Raw genomic sequence first — 15142 nt, 5'->3', positions numbered from 1 at the left:
CATTTTGGGAAACTACAAAGTTTTGATTTCATTTAATTGTGATAATAAAAAGTCAGAATGTTTCTGTTTTTTTTTTTTTTCTTTTTAAGACACAGGTTCTCACCCTGTCACCAAGGGTGGCATGTATATGTGTGATCATGCCTCACTGTAACCTCAGACTCATGGGCTCAAGTGATCCTCTTGCCTTTGCCTCCTGAGTAAGTAGGACCACAGGCAAGTGCCACCTCACTCAGCTAATTATTATTTTTAATTTGTATGTTTGTTTGTGCGTGTGTGTGTACCTGGAGTCTCACTTTGTTGACCAGGCTGGTCTCAAACTCCTGGTCTCAGACAGTCCTCCAGCCTTGGTCTCTCAAAGTACCGGAATTACAAGCGTGAGTAACCATGCCCAGCAAGAATGGTTTCTTGCAGTTTTATCTGTAGGAACAGTGGTTATGTTGGTGTGTGGCATTGCAAACTATGAGGGCACAGTGATATATTTATTTTGAGTGGTTGGTAAACTTGAGAATATTCATTGATTACTAAGTCGTTGATATAGTTTGGATATTTTGCCCTACCCAAATGTCATGTTGAATGATAACTCCCAATGCTGGAGGTAAGGCTTGGTAGGAGGTGTTTGGGTCATGGGAGACGATCCGTCATGGCTTGATTCTGTCTTCATGATTGTGAGTTCTCATGAGATCTGGTCATTTAAAAGTGTGGCACCTCCTCTACTCTCTCCTTGTTGCTCCTACTTTTGTCATGTGAAGTTTCTGTTCCCATTTCACCTTCTGCCATGAGTGAAAGCTCTCCTGAAGCAGATGCTATCATGCAAAATGACAACATTCTAAGAGAATTGAGTTGTATCATGTATGTGGCAGTATATGCTTTACATTAGCAACCAATATATGGAGATATCTCTCCCATAAGCCAGAATGCACAGGAGTACATTGTTCTGAAAATCAAGATGTGGAAGTGGGTGAGTCTCAACTTTGAGTTGCACTGAATGCACATCTTAGTTTTCAATGGAAAAATGCTTCTATCTGACGCCATCAACAACTGCCTCTACCTCCTAAAATCGCAGACCCATGAGTTCCCTCTGTTATCTCAAAAACTCTAACTTCATCAGAGAACACACACTCCTCAGAGATTTGAGTTTCAGCTCTATAGTACCCCTTCTCTGAATTTTTGGTTTTTAAACTTCCAAGCTCTTATCCTTGTTTCCTGAGTCTTAGCTCAGCTGCAGTTACTTCCTCTCTGCTACACTAGTGTTCGCTGCTTCTTCAATAGCCTAGTTAACAGCAACAGTATTCTTAGTTAATAATTCTTCATATAAAAACCTATCTAGTTGTTTCTGTCTCCTGACAGGGGTGGACCGGTGTTGATATATTGAATGCAACTCATTAAGCTATTTGGGAAATATAAAGTACTTGAAGACTATTTCACAGAAATAGGTATAATTTTAAACAGACCTTGCCTCTCAGGTGGGTAACATTTGAATATATATGTCTCATTTACTTTGTGTTGCTATAACATAATACCTAAGGCTGGTTAATATATAAAGAAAATAGGTTTGTTTGGCTCACAATTTTTGTGGCTGGAAAGTCCAAGAGCATGGTGCCAGCATCAGTTCAGATTCTAGTGAGGGCTTTTGTGCTGTGTCATAACATGGTAGAAGGTCAAAGGGAAAGTGGACACATATAGGGGGAAACCATGAGGGGCATCCTTTCTTTATAACTACCTGCTCTTGTAGGAACTAATCCACTCCCACGGATTAGTGCAGTCACTAACGAGTCCCTTAAGAGTGAGAGAAAGAGCAAAAAACTCATTCAGTACTTTAAGAGTGATGCCAAGCCATACATGAAAGTAGAACCCCGTGACCCAAATGCCTCCCATTAGGCAGGTCACACCTCTAAAGGTTTTACCTTGCAACATTGGTGCACTGGGTAATAAGGTTCCAACATGAGTTTGGTGGGGACACTCAAACTTTAGCTTATGATTACCTAAATATCCTGCCAATATCTAAATATTTCCTCCTGGTATACAGGAAATAAGAATTTCTCTCTTTGGAATTTATAAAAATTAGTTGGAATTGTACTAAGAAATTGTTTTTTTTTTTTTTTTTTTTGTTGAGACGGAGTCTCGCTCTGTCGCCCGGGCTGGAGTGCAGTGGCCGGATCTCAGCTCACTGCAGCTCTGCCTACCGGGTTTACGCCATTCTCCTGCCTCAGCCTCCTGTGTAGCTGGGACTACAGGCGCCTGCCACCTCACCCGGCTAGTTTTTTGTATTTTTTAGTAGAGACGGGGTTTCACCATGTTAGCCAGGATGGTCTTGATCTCCTGACCTCGTGATCCGCCTGTCTCGGCCTCCCAAAGTGCTGGGATTACAGGCTTGAGCCACCGCGCCCGGCCTAAGAAATTGTTAAGAGATAAGTACTCTGACAATTAACAAGTTAGCCTTACTAAGGCATAGATGTATTTCAAATTTAAAAAACTCACAGTTTACAATATTAAAAATTTGCACAGCATTAGAAACTAAAATGTCTTTCAGGACTTTAGTAAATGAATACAACTTTTATTACTGGATCTCTGCATTTTAAAATACATTCATTCTTGAATGCTTCATATGCTGCCAATAATGCAGTGGTATGAAACAAAAATTATGAAACCAGCATCCAAATTTCAAGAATTAGCATTGCCACTTTTCAGTTTGGTGTGGAGATGATTAATCTCTTCATAATAGTTTTTATCTCATAGGTTACAGTGGTAAATTAATGAGTTAAAATACACAAAAGAGGAAGAAGGGTTTAACAAAATGGCCAAATAGATCGCTCCAGTTATCATTCCTCTCCAGGAACATCAAATTGAACAAATATTGACACAAGAAAGCATCTTCATAAGCACCAAACAGTCAAAGGAAAAAAAAGTATTAGACATTTTTCCTGATAAGCCAGAAAATTTTCCCATCTTCCCCAAGTCCACGAAGGTTGTTTATCGAGGAGACGGCAAGATGCAGTGTTTCTGGGTTTACAGCACCCCATGGTGCAAAAATGGCTTCAGTGACTACAGGTTTAGGTTACAACACTCAATGCACTTTGGAAACAGGTTTGTTTGGCTCACAATTATGGTGGCTGGAAAGACCAAGAGCATGGTTACAGCATCTATTCAGCTTTGAAATAGAAGCTGAAAAGCTTCTATTCTTCCATTCTTGGAAATCCCTCCCAAAAAGGACAGGTATAAACAAGTTCAGACTATAATGATTAAAATAAATACCTAACTCATTGATACTCAGACATTGACAAATGTCCACAAGAATTAAGCACATCAGGAAAACATGACCTCACCAAATAGACTAAATAAGGAACCAGAGTCCAATCCCAGAGTGACATATATGTGACCTCTCAGTCAGGGAATTCAAATAGTTTTCCTAAGGAAGCTCAATGAAATTCAAGATAACACAGAGAAGAAATTAAGAATCCTATGGCAGATATTTAACAAAGAAATTGAAATAATTTTTAATAACCAGCAGAAATGCTGGAGCTGAACAATTCTATTGATAAACTGAAAAATGCATCAGAGTCTCCCAATAGCAGAATTGATCAAGCAGAAGAATTAGTGAGCTCAAAATCAGGTTATATGAAAATACAGAGTCAGAGGAGAAAAGGAAATTTGAAAAAGAAGGAGGAACACCAACAAGATATAGAAAATAGCCTCTAAAGGGCAAATCTAAGAGGTTTTTTTTTTTTTTTTTATTTTTATTTTTTTTTTTTTACCTTAAAGTAGAGGTAGAGAGAGAGATTGGGGTAGAAGACAGATTCTTGTGAAAGAAAGTCAAAGAACACAGAGAAGATTCAACCCAAATAAGACTATCTCAAGGTATATAACAATCAAACTTACAAAGGTCGAGGATAAAGAAAGGATCTCAAAAACAACAACAAAAAAGAAGCAAATAACAAAAGAAGACTTGTTTACATCTGGCAGCAGAATATTCAGTGAAAACATTACAGGCGAGGAGAAAGGGGGATGGTATATTCTAAGAACTGAAGGAAAAATTCTTCCAATATTACAGAGTTACAATATTTAATATTATATATATAATCCAGAATATTATATCCAGCAAAACTACCCTTCAAATGTGGAGAAATGCTTTCCCAAACACACACACACACAAAACCCATAAAAGCTTTAGAAGAGAAACTCCTAGTAGAAAATGTTATGTGAATGTCACCAACAGAATGTATGTTGTTAAATGAATAAATGTATAAATGAAAATCAGACTGCAGAGATTTTAAGAGTTGAACGTTAATCATGGAAATTAAAATTTCAGCAAGAAAGTGGGCCTCCTATAATGATGTTACCTACTTTCTCTGAATAGCACAATTTGATATCAACATAAAGATTTATTTTAGTAGAAAAATTTTAACATATCATAAAATTATTTGTCCTGCATTAGAATTATAAAATTTTGCTGCGTTTAAGTCAGATGTTTCCTCTAGTGTCTAAGAAGCACAATGAATTAATATTTCAAAGATTAGCCAGGTGTTCACATTCACAATAATCAACATAATATTTATCTTGATATAACATTATATGAAATTAGGGTAGCCGTAATTGCTGGCTGCAAGGAGGATTTGCAAGAATTTTATTAAAACTTCTAATCAATTGTACAAGAAAAGCTTAGGCAAACACTCTAGGTATAACTCAAGGAATTATATGACTATATATTGCGCACTTATATGTTTTATATCTTAAAATATAATGATCTCTTATATGAAAATACGTGTTGCCACTTTGTGACATGATCTTTCCCATTCTTCCCAAGGCTGACTCATTTTGAGGGTTTTGTATATCACCGTCTTGCTAATTGTGTAAGTCCTACCTTGATCTAACTATAAAAGAATTGTGATATAGTTATTGCCAGGTATAACTAAATGCATAGTCATTGTGTATACCAATTAGTTTTAGTTCACAAGAACTACTATATACTTTTGCAAAGTGTTAAATTCTCATCTATTTCTGTTACTGCATAGTTTTGGAATTTGAGTGTATTCTAAATACAGTATTAATAGTGACTGAAGGAAATACCTTTTTTTTGAAGGAAGGTCTTAGAATTATCTACTATACCATAGGAATGAAAAAATAGCTAATGAATAATTGGGAAAATTACTTTTAAAAAACTATCTATGTAGAAATCAGTGAGTTTTAAGGACTTCCTAGATAAATACACTTAAGTGCATATAAATGCACCATCAGATTTAAGTATAGGCTTTTTGATATTTGACATCTCATGTGTCAACACTAAAGTTAAGGAAAAAAGAATTGAGAAAGTTAAGCAAAAGGTAAAAAATATTAGTAGCAAAATGTCCACTTATAAATTACAGCATAATAAAGATTCATGCTCAATTTAAAGTATCTTGTATTTTTAAAGATTAAAAAATGTAATTATATACCCAAATTTTGCTGCATAATTCTTCATGGGCCCCATATTCCTTGCAAGACCATTGCTTTTTTTCTGCAGATGATAGCAATAAATGTATCTTTAAAATATTTTACTTCATTATGGCCTTAGGGAGAACACTACACTGGATTTTCTGAAAGTATTATGCCCATGATTTCCAGGGCTTGCCATGTGCCTGGGAAATTTCTCCCTTTGGACTTTCCCTTTCCGTTCATTAACTCATTTCTACCACACCCCAGATCCCCGGCAGAGACACTGGGTCACAGAAACACAAATGCACCACCTCTTACTTTACTGTTAAGAACAGAATTTGAACCCGAGCAAGCCTTAAATATTTTATTTTTAAAGTAGAAAAGTGTCTCCGATTAGATTTACTTTTAATAAAATAATTTTTACTACTTCATTTTCTTTAAAATAAAATGTAAGGGGCAATACCAAAGAAAATACAACAAAGCAAAGATTTATAAATAATCTATGATTTTAAGACTGATAAATCTCTAAGGTATTTAATGCATATAATTATAACAATGCACCAAGAAGGGGAAACCTACAAAGTTACTTCGCGAAGGCTAATACGTTGATTGAGTTTGCAGCTGCAGTACTTGCTTAGGGTAGAAAACAGAGCAAATACTAAGCAAGGTGAAAGTTCCAAAATTTTTTAATGTCTATTTTATCAAATTGCACCATGATGTATTCTTTTTCCGTATAGCCTTTATATTCAGTAACTATTTCTACTTTTTATCCTAAAATAAAAATTACCCATTGTAGTAACAATGATGGTGGTGTATTTTATTTCACAAATAAAATAAAGACAGGCAAATTTTTTTCGTAAAAGATCAGGTTGTATATTTAAGTCTGTGCGACCATAAGACCATAAAGCCTCTCTCACAGCTAGTCAACTCTGCCATAATAGAGCAAAAGTAGATATAAGCAATTCATAAACAAATGGATGTAGTAGTGTTCCAATAAAACTTTGTTTACAAAGATGACCAATGGACTGGATTCTGAACACAGCCATAGATGGCAGTCTCTGTGACTGATACTTAAGTGTCATATATTTGCAATTCTGCTAACATTTCATGAATGATTTAAAACTGCAAAATGGATCAAAATATTTTGTTTGCTGCAAGTTATTAGAATCCTTCAATCAAAAATATTTTATATTAGGATATGCTTATCTTCCTAATACATTACTGTTTTTTATATTCTAGGAACCGGTTATTTATAATATACATAAGCGGCATTAATATTAATTTTGCTACCAGTATAACAATGGAAATAATTCGTGAGCAAAAAAAGACACAAAAGATAATGCGATGTAGAGAATGTTTGAGCTAAAATAGGAAGAAATCATTGTAATTTATACCTCTCAAATTACAGTTAAAAAATGAGTCTGCTGGGCGCCGTGGCTCACGCCTGTAATCCCAGCACTTTGGGAAGCCGAGGTGGGCGGATCACGAGGCCAGGAGATGGAGACCATCGTGGATAACACGGTGAAACCCCGTCTCTACTAAAAATACAAAAAAATTAGCCGGGCGAGGTGGCGGGTGCCTGTAGTCCCAGCTACTTGGAAGGCTGAGGCAGGAGAACGGCGTGAACCCGGGAGGTGGAGCTTGCAGTGAGTCGAGATCGCGCCACTGCACTCCTAGTTTGGAAATATGTTGATGCCACTCAGAGTTGTTACAAAACCAAGATTTTTAAGTTCAGGGGTACATGTGCAGGTTTGTTATACAGATAAACTTGTGTCACAGGGGGGTTTTGTACAGGTTACTTCGTCACTCAGCTATTAAGCCTAGTACCCATTAATTAATTTTCCTGTTCCTCTCTCTCTTCCCACTTTCTATCCTCTGATAGACCACACTGTGTTTCCCTCAAAGTGTCCATGTGTTCTCATCATTTAGCTCCCACTTATAAGTGAGAACATGCAGTATTTGATTTTCTATTCCTGCATTAGTTTGCTAAAGATTATGGCCTCCAGTTCCATCCATGTTTCTGCGAAGGACAAAATGTCATTCTTTTTGTGGCTGCATAGTATTCCATAGTGCATATGTATCACATTTTTTTAATTTAGTCTATCATTAATGGACATTTTGGTTGATTCCATGTCTTTGCTATTGTGAGTAGTGCTGCAATGAACATACATGTGCATGTGTCTATAATAAAACAATTTATATTCCTCTGGGCATGTACCTAGTAGTGGGATTGCTGAGTTGAAGGGTTTTTCTGTTTTTAGTTCTTAGATGAATTGCCACAATCTTCCACAATTATTGAACTAATTTACACATCCACCAACAGTGTATAAGCATTCTTTTTACTCTGAAACCTTGCTAGCATCTGTTAGTTTCTGATTTTTTAATAATAGCCATTCTGACTGGCAGGAGATAGTATCTCATTGTGGTTTTGATTTGCATTTTTCTAATAATCAGTGATATTGGGCTTTTTTTTTTAAATGATTGTTGGTCACATGTATGTCTTCTTTTGAAAAGTGGCTGTTCATGTTCTTTGCCCACTTTGTAATGGGGTGGTTTGATTTTTCTCTTGTAGATTTAAGTTCCTTAGAGATGTTGGATATTAGATCTTTGTTAAATGCACATTTTGCAAGAATTTTCTCCCATTTTATCAGCTGTGTGTTTCACTTTTGACAGTGTCCTTTGCTGTGCAGAAGCTTTTTAGTTTAATTAGATCCCATTTATCAAGTTTGCTTTTGTTGCAAAATTGGTTTTGTCTTCATCATGAAATCTTCACCTGTTCCTATGTCCTGAATGGTACTGCATAGGTTGTCTTCCAAGGTGATATGGTTTGGCTGTGTCCCCACCCAAATCTCATCTTGAATTTCTATAATTCCCATGTGTTGTGGAAGGGACCCAGTGGGAGACAGTTGAATCATGAAGGTGTGTCTTTTCTGTGGTATTCTTATGATCGTGAGTAAGTCTCACAAGATCTAATGGTTTTATAAAGGGAGTTTCCCTGCACAAGTTCTCTTCTCTTGTCTGCCACCACGTGAGACATGACTTTCACCTTCTGCCATGATGGTGAGGCCTCTCCAGTGATGTGGAACTGTGAGTCCATTAAACCTCTTTCTTTTGTAAATTGCCCAGTCTCGGGTATGTTTTTATCAACAGCATGAAAACAGACTAATACAGTAAATTGATACTGGGAATGGGGCACTGCTGAAAAGATACCCAAAACTATGTAATTGGCTTTGGAACTGGGTAACGGGCAGAGGTTGAAACAGTTTGGAGGGTTCAAAAGAAGACAGAAAAAGGTGGAAAAGTATGGAATACCCTAAAGACTTGTTGAATGGCTTTGACCAAAATACTGATAATAATATGGACAATGAAATCCAGGCTGAGGTGGACTCAGATGGAAATGAGGAACTTGTTGGGAACTGGAGCAAAGGTGACTCTTGTTATCTTCTAGCGAAGAGACTGGCAGCGTTTTGTCCCTGCCCTAGAGATATGTGGAACTTTGAACTTGAGGGAGATGATTTAAGATTAACTGGTGGAAGAAATTTTGTTTGTTTGTTTGTTTTAAAGAACATCTTTATTTACGCCTTAATTTCGTTATTTACCCAGTAGTCATTCAGGAGCAGGTTGTTTGGTTTCCATGTATTTGTGTGGTTTTGAGTGAGTTTCTTAATCCTGAGTTCTAATTTGATTTCACTGTGGTCTGAGAGACCGTTTGTTATAATGAAATTTGCTTAGAACAAATTTCTAAGCAAATATGCTTTGCTCCTAGTTAACACCCATGAGACAGCTAACTCAGATTTTCATAATCCTTATTCTTCTGCATTTAGGAAGATAGTGAAATGGATGGAGCAGTAGGGATGGAGCTCTTAGGGATCTGTGAGGCCTCCAAGCATAGAAATAAAGGAAAATCTGAAGTTTCTTAAAGAGAAATTCCAGGCACTTAGCTAGCCTTGAGACCTAAAACAGCAACTTGATAAGCAGGAAGGTAATAGTAGCTTAATACAGAGTTAGAATCACAGGAATGTTGTGTTCCTTATAGAAACTAAAGAAAGCAGCCAGACGTGGTGGGCTTATGCCTGTAATCCCAGAACTGTGGGAGGCTGAGGTGGGTGAATCACTGGAGGTCAGGAGTTCAAGACCAGCCTGGCCAACATGGTGAAACCCCATCTCTACTAAAAATACAAAAATTATCCGCACATGTTGGCGCACACCTGTAATCCCAGTTACTCCAGAGGCTGAGGCAGGAGAATTGCTTGAACACAGAAGGTAGAGGTTAAAGTGAGCGGAGATTGCACCACTGGACTCCAGCCTGGGCAACAGAGCAAGACTCTGTCTCAAAGAAAGAAAGAAAGAAACGAAAGAAAGCATCTTAACATAGATGTCCATGTGTTGTCTTCAGAAACTCAGACCGACACCAAATGGATCTATTGGCACATAGACCTCAGATGGGGGAAGCTGAAGACCAAACTCTGACCACAGTTCTTGGTTCTGAATTTCTTCCTGAGAGTCATGGATGAGGTCATGCCCATGAGCCGAAGCTAACATTCTTTTCTGCTTATCTCAAATTTTTAGACAAATCTTGACTTCCTTAACCAATTAAAATTGGAAAATCTTTGAATCCACTTATGATCTGTGGGCCTCCACTTCTAGATGTCCTTCCTTTTTAGGTCAAGCCAATGTAACCTTCATGTGTCAATTTATTACTTTGCCTGTAACCTCTGCCTCCCCTCTCCCCCACATTTAAAAATCCTTACCTGTAAGCCATCTGGGAGCTCAAGTCTTAAGCATGAGCTGCCCAATTTTCCCAGCTTGACGCCTTGCAATTAAACACCTTCCTTTTCCCACTGCAAACCTTGGTATGAATATCTGCTCTTCCTGGGCTGGGCTTGCAGACTCCAGTTTGGTTTGATAACAATAGTGAATGTGAAGCTATAAAGAAAGCACATGGGACATTGTCAGCTTCAATGTGATCACTCAGAGGTGCTCTGCCATTGCTCAAGAGCTATCAGTGGACAATTCCTTCCTTAGTGACTCCTCTCATTTGAGAATGAGGATTTGTGTGTCGCATTCAACTGTTGTAAGAAAAAATAGCCCTTTCAACTTAGAGTTGGTAATATCCATGAATTAGAAAATAGTGAAATCTAATAATAAATAATACATTAAATCTTTCAATAGATTTCTGTTTCAACAGTTCTCATCCCTATATGTCTTTTCTGTCCTCGTTTTCTTTGATTTATGGAATCTGTTTGTATCAACTTTTTTTCCCTTCTCTCTAAATAGCTTTTTCTTCTCCTAGTCTGACGATTATACTTTATTGTCATAATATACAATTCTTGTTATGAGCGAAACCTCATTTTATTTTTCCACTTACTCTGCAGCGATCTCGCATAGTTGGCTTTAGTATAAAGCTCCTGGCTAGTCACCCAGCCACTCCCCCACACAGCCAGCTATTCACAATTAGTACAAATCCCTCAATTCAATTTTATTCAATGCAGTTCAATTCAAAGCGGCTCAATTCAAGTCAGTTGAACTCATTCTACCACATGTTGGTGCCAATTCTAATTCTATCCTCTTCTCTCTCTTTTTGTTTTCTTTTCTTTCTTTTTTTCTGTGGATGATCAAAGCATACATGAGAAATAGACCTGGTAATTTGATCAATCATTCAGCTATCCTTTCTTTGCAGGGTGGATGTTTACAATTGTGTGCCACTCTTGACTATTTCCAGTTTTCCATACACATCTTATTTAATGCATCGATACTCCTTTCTTCAGTGCTTTAAGATTTATTTATTACTTCCAGAACTCTTCCCTTTTTAGAACTACTCAGTTAACTTCCCATTTTGACTCACACTGATTGTTTTTGTTTTACAAGAGCAGGAACTTCCATAATCATAAGATTTGTGATGGCATTACAAATTTACTAAATTTGTAAATTTGTAAATAAAGGACAGTCACTTTTATAATATATCGTGACAGAGAATCTGTGATATATTTTTTAAAATTTCACAGCTTTAAAGCTCCTGAATTATTTCTACTCTTGTGTTTGTTATAATTTTTTCTAACATGTCTATTCTTCTTCCTCAAGTCTTTGTACATACATCTGATCATTTTACCTTTTTTTTTTTTTACTCTTTATAAATTGAGAGATTCTGTCCAATATCATTAACATTGTTATTTTGTGCTTTAGGCCAACTTTCTCCATTTTTAAAAACTAAGAATTACCCCTCCTCTATTTTTCTGTCATCAGTAAACTATTTTCTAATTGATACAGTCATTAAAGTTTATTTTGAGTCTTTAAATGATATTATATTTTATTTTCAGGTAATTTTGAATCTGGATGTGTCTCACAAATGTTATCAATATTAGCAAAATATGAATTTGCTGTTTACTCTGTTACTGCTTTATACTCTATATGATGGACACATCTAATATATATTTGTATTTTGTATACACCAGTGATGTGTTAGTAAGGAATATCAACAAATATTTACAAGGAAGCAATTGAATTCAGGGTAGTGATATTAAAGTGGATCGATAAGGTACAATCCACGCTTTACACAGTAAATGTCTTCTCCTGTCACTCTTTTCCAGGTAAGCAAATGGCATCACCATCAACTGAGTAGCTCTGGCTCGACCTTGGGATTGATACTTGATTCCACTCAAGTTCTTATACTCAACTTCTTGTTCATTAGCTGCAAAATATATGCCAACTCCAGCAGTCTCTCACTAATAACTTCCTCCAATCTTTCCCTGGACTGCATGTGAACCTTCCAGGTAGTCTCTTTGTTTCTACTCTTAGTTAAAATAGTTCATTTGCAGTCAGAATAATGTCTCCAAACTGACATCAAATTATATCATTTTCTTCCAATGGCTTGCATAGTAATTAGGTTAAAAACAAAATTCCTTATAACGTCTTGCAAGGTCCTACAGGATTTGGCCTCATCCATTAGGACTTTATCTCTTTGAATTCTTCTTCTTATTTGCTTGGCTTCATCCACAAAGACGTTCTTTTTATTCCTCAAACACCCAATGCTCACTCCCTTTTTTGAGCTTTTGCTGTGACTTAATGATCCTAGGCCTAGAAAACCTACCTCTTAGGTGTTATTTGGGTTGTCTCTTTCTCTTCATTTAGAACTTTGTTTAAAAGTCATCTCTTTGAAGAGGCAAGCCTAACCACCCTCATCAATGTTGACAACTTTTCTGCAAATTACTCTCTATACATTTTTCTAGAGCATTTTATTTATTTATTTATTTGCTGTGTCAAGCATTAGGGAGTCCATAAAACTCAATATTTTTCTCAACAGGATCTTTTAGTTTAGATATCTACCATAGCTTACAGGTAGCAAAAGCCTAAGGCTTCAGAACTATGATTTTCTAGACTATAGTGAGGAATCTGGGATTAAGAGGATTTACCTCAAATGAGAAGCATATATTAATACAGTTTCTACAGTTCTCACATTTTTATTTGATGCGACTCAACTCTTAGATTTTGAGCTAGCAGAGATGTTCTCCTGCAAGAATGCCCTCTGAACCATGCCTCTAAGAAACAAGAACAAAAATCACAATGTCAGCACACTGATTTAATCATCTGTTCACTTTTTGCTGCCTTTATTTAACAGAGCCTTCTTGCCTTACTAAAATAACAATTCAGTTTGTTATGTGAATGTTGTACAGTTTTCCTGAACCATAGCTATCATGGGAAAAAATGCTTTAAATATAATATTAACCATTAAGGGGAGGGATGAATGTGTAAAGAGTTTTATAAGATTGCACAACAAAATAACAAGAAGATTTTTAATGAATAAGAACAATGAAATTCTATGCCTCTGAGCCAAAAGGGAAAGTATATGAAGGATAACATTTAATAAGTACTTGAACCCATTATACTTGTTACTTTTAAGAGACTTAAACTCTCTGAACCTTGGTTTTCTCATGAATAAAGTGGGGATAAAATTTGACAGTTGTGAGGCCTCACAACAATAGAGACAGTGACAGGTTGAGTATTCTTAGCATTATTTCATGGGCCACAGAATAAGGTAATGTTGACCATAAACCTTTTCATGAATTAACTTTTTCTCTTTCTTTCCGTTTTCTTTATTTCTTCTTTCTTTCTTCTCTCTCTCTCTTTCTTTTTCTTTCTTCCTTCCTTCCTCTTTTTTTTTTTTTTTTTGAGACAGAGTCTCACTGTGTTGCCCAGGCTGGAGTACAATGGTGTGATCTCCTCGGCTCATTGCAACCTCCGCCTCCCAGGTTCAAACGATTCTCCTGCCTCAGCCTCCCAGGTAGCTGGGATAACAGACGTGCACCACCACACCTGGTTAATTTTTGTATTTTTAGTAGAGATGGGGTTTCACCATGTTGGCCAATCTAGTCTTAAACTCCTGACCTCAAGTGATTCACTCGCCTCGGCCTCCCAAAGTGCTGGGATTACAGGCATGAACCAACAACCAACCAATATTTCTAACTAATGTAGAATGACTGACTTGAACTAAAAACTATGATTTGGAAACTTAGTGAACATTTTTCCATCAGTCTCCAGTCTTACCATGATCTATTTTGGAATCTTTAGCTTTAAAACTCAAAGTTTTACTTCTTGGTGGCTAAAAATTTAAACAAAGGGCAGACATAAATAACTACATAGTACATCTTACTATTTGGTAAAAGGTTATTTACAAGAAAAATGCCATTTTAGATAGAAACAAGTTTTCTATTGGTGTTCTAATGGTGGTGTTTTAACATAGTTCATATGAATTTATAGAGCTGACAACTTTCTATAAAAACGCAATTAGCAACATAGTGTCTGGTGATCACTTTAAAGGCCTTCCATTCCTTCGTCTTCTGCATTATCCCTTCTGACAATATTTTTGAGTCAGTGTAACACATTTTATATGTGTGCATGTGTGTGTAAGTGAATTATATAAAGCATTATATATAAAGTCTGTGGGATAACATGTAGTGCCTCTTAAGCACTCATGAATGATATCTATCATTATTATTCTGATTCTAAGTCCTGTGATCATTCCATTATGGTTATTATTCTACTATTGATATCACAGATATAAAAATTTACCTAGTATCCCTATTTGCATAAATGCTCCAAATGAAATTTTTTTTTCAAGTGGAGCCTTTTTTTATTTATACAACAAAATTTTTTTCGTACTTTATTCTTCCAAACAGATTCAATTGCTTTAACATTAAGTCAAATGTTAAAGCAATTTTAGTTAGAAATCTTTTTCTTATTTTCTTGTGGTTAGGACTTGACAGTGAATACACCCGTTGTATGACTTAGACAGCACATCACCAGAGCACGTGTTTTGAGTGCCCTCTAGTGGTCTTTCAATCAGTAACAGCCAACGTCACCACTATAGATTTTCCGCAGAAGCTCCTGTTTTTCCAATCAAGGAAATAATCTTCAAAGAGGACAAATAAACTGCCTTCTGTTACAATTCTTGGAAAAACTCAAATAAAGGAGAAATTTATCAAATCATTTTTTCAATTATAGAAAGTTATATTGCAATATTTTATTTTTTTTAACTGAATACTATTATGTAGAAATCGTAAACAGTGGTATAATAAATACGCTTTGCAGAAACTATAAACGTTGTTATAGGCCGGGCACGGTGGCTCACGCCTGTAATCCCAGCACTTTGGGAGGCCGAGGCGGGCGGATCACGAGGTCAGGAAATCGAGACCAACCTCGCCAACACGGTGAAACCCCGTCTCTACTAAAAATGCAA

Source organism: Theropithecus gelada, chromosome 17 (genome assembly GCF_003255815.1).
Source record: "Theropithecus gelada isolate Dixy chromosome 17, Tgel_1.0, whole genome shotgun sequence".
Lineage (NCBI taxonomy): Eukaryota > Metazoa > Chordata > Mammalia > Primates > Cercopithecidae > Theropithecus > Theropithecus gelada.
This window is presented reverse-complemented; position numbering follows the sequence as displayed.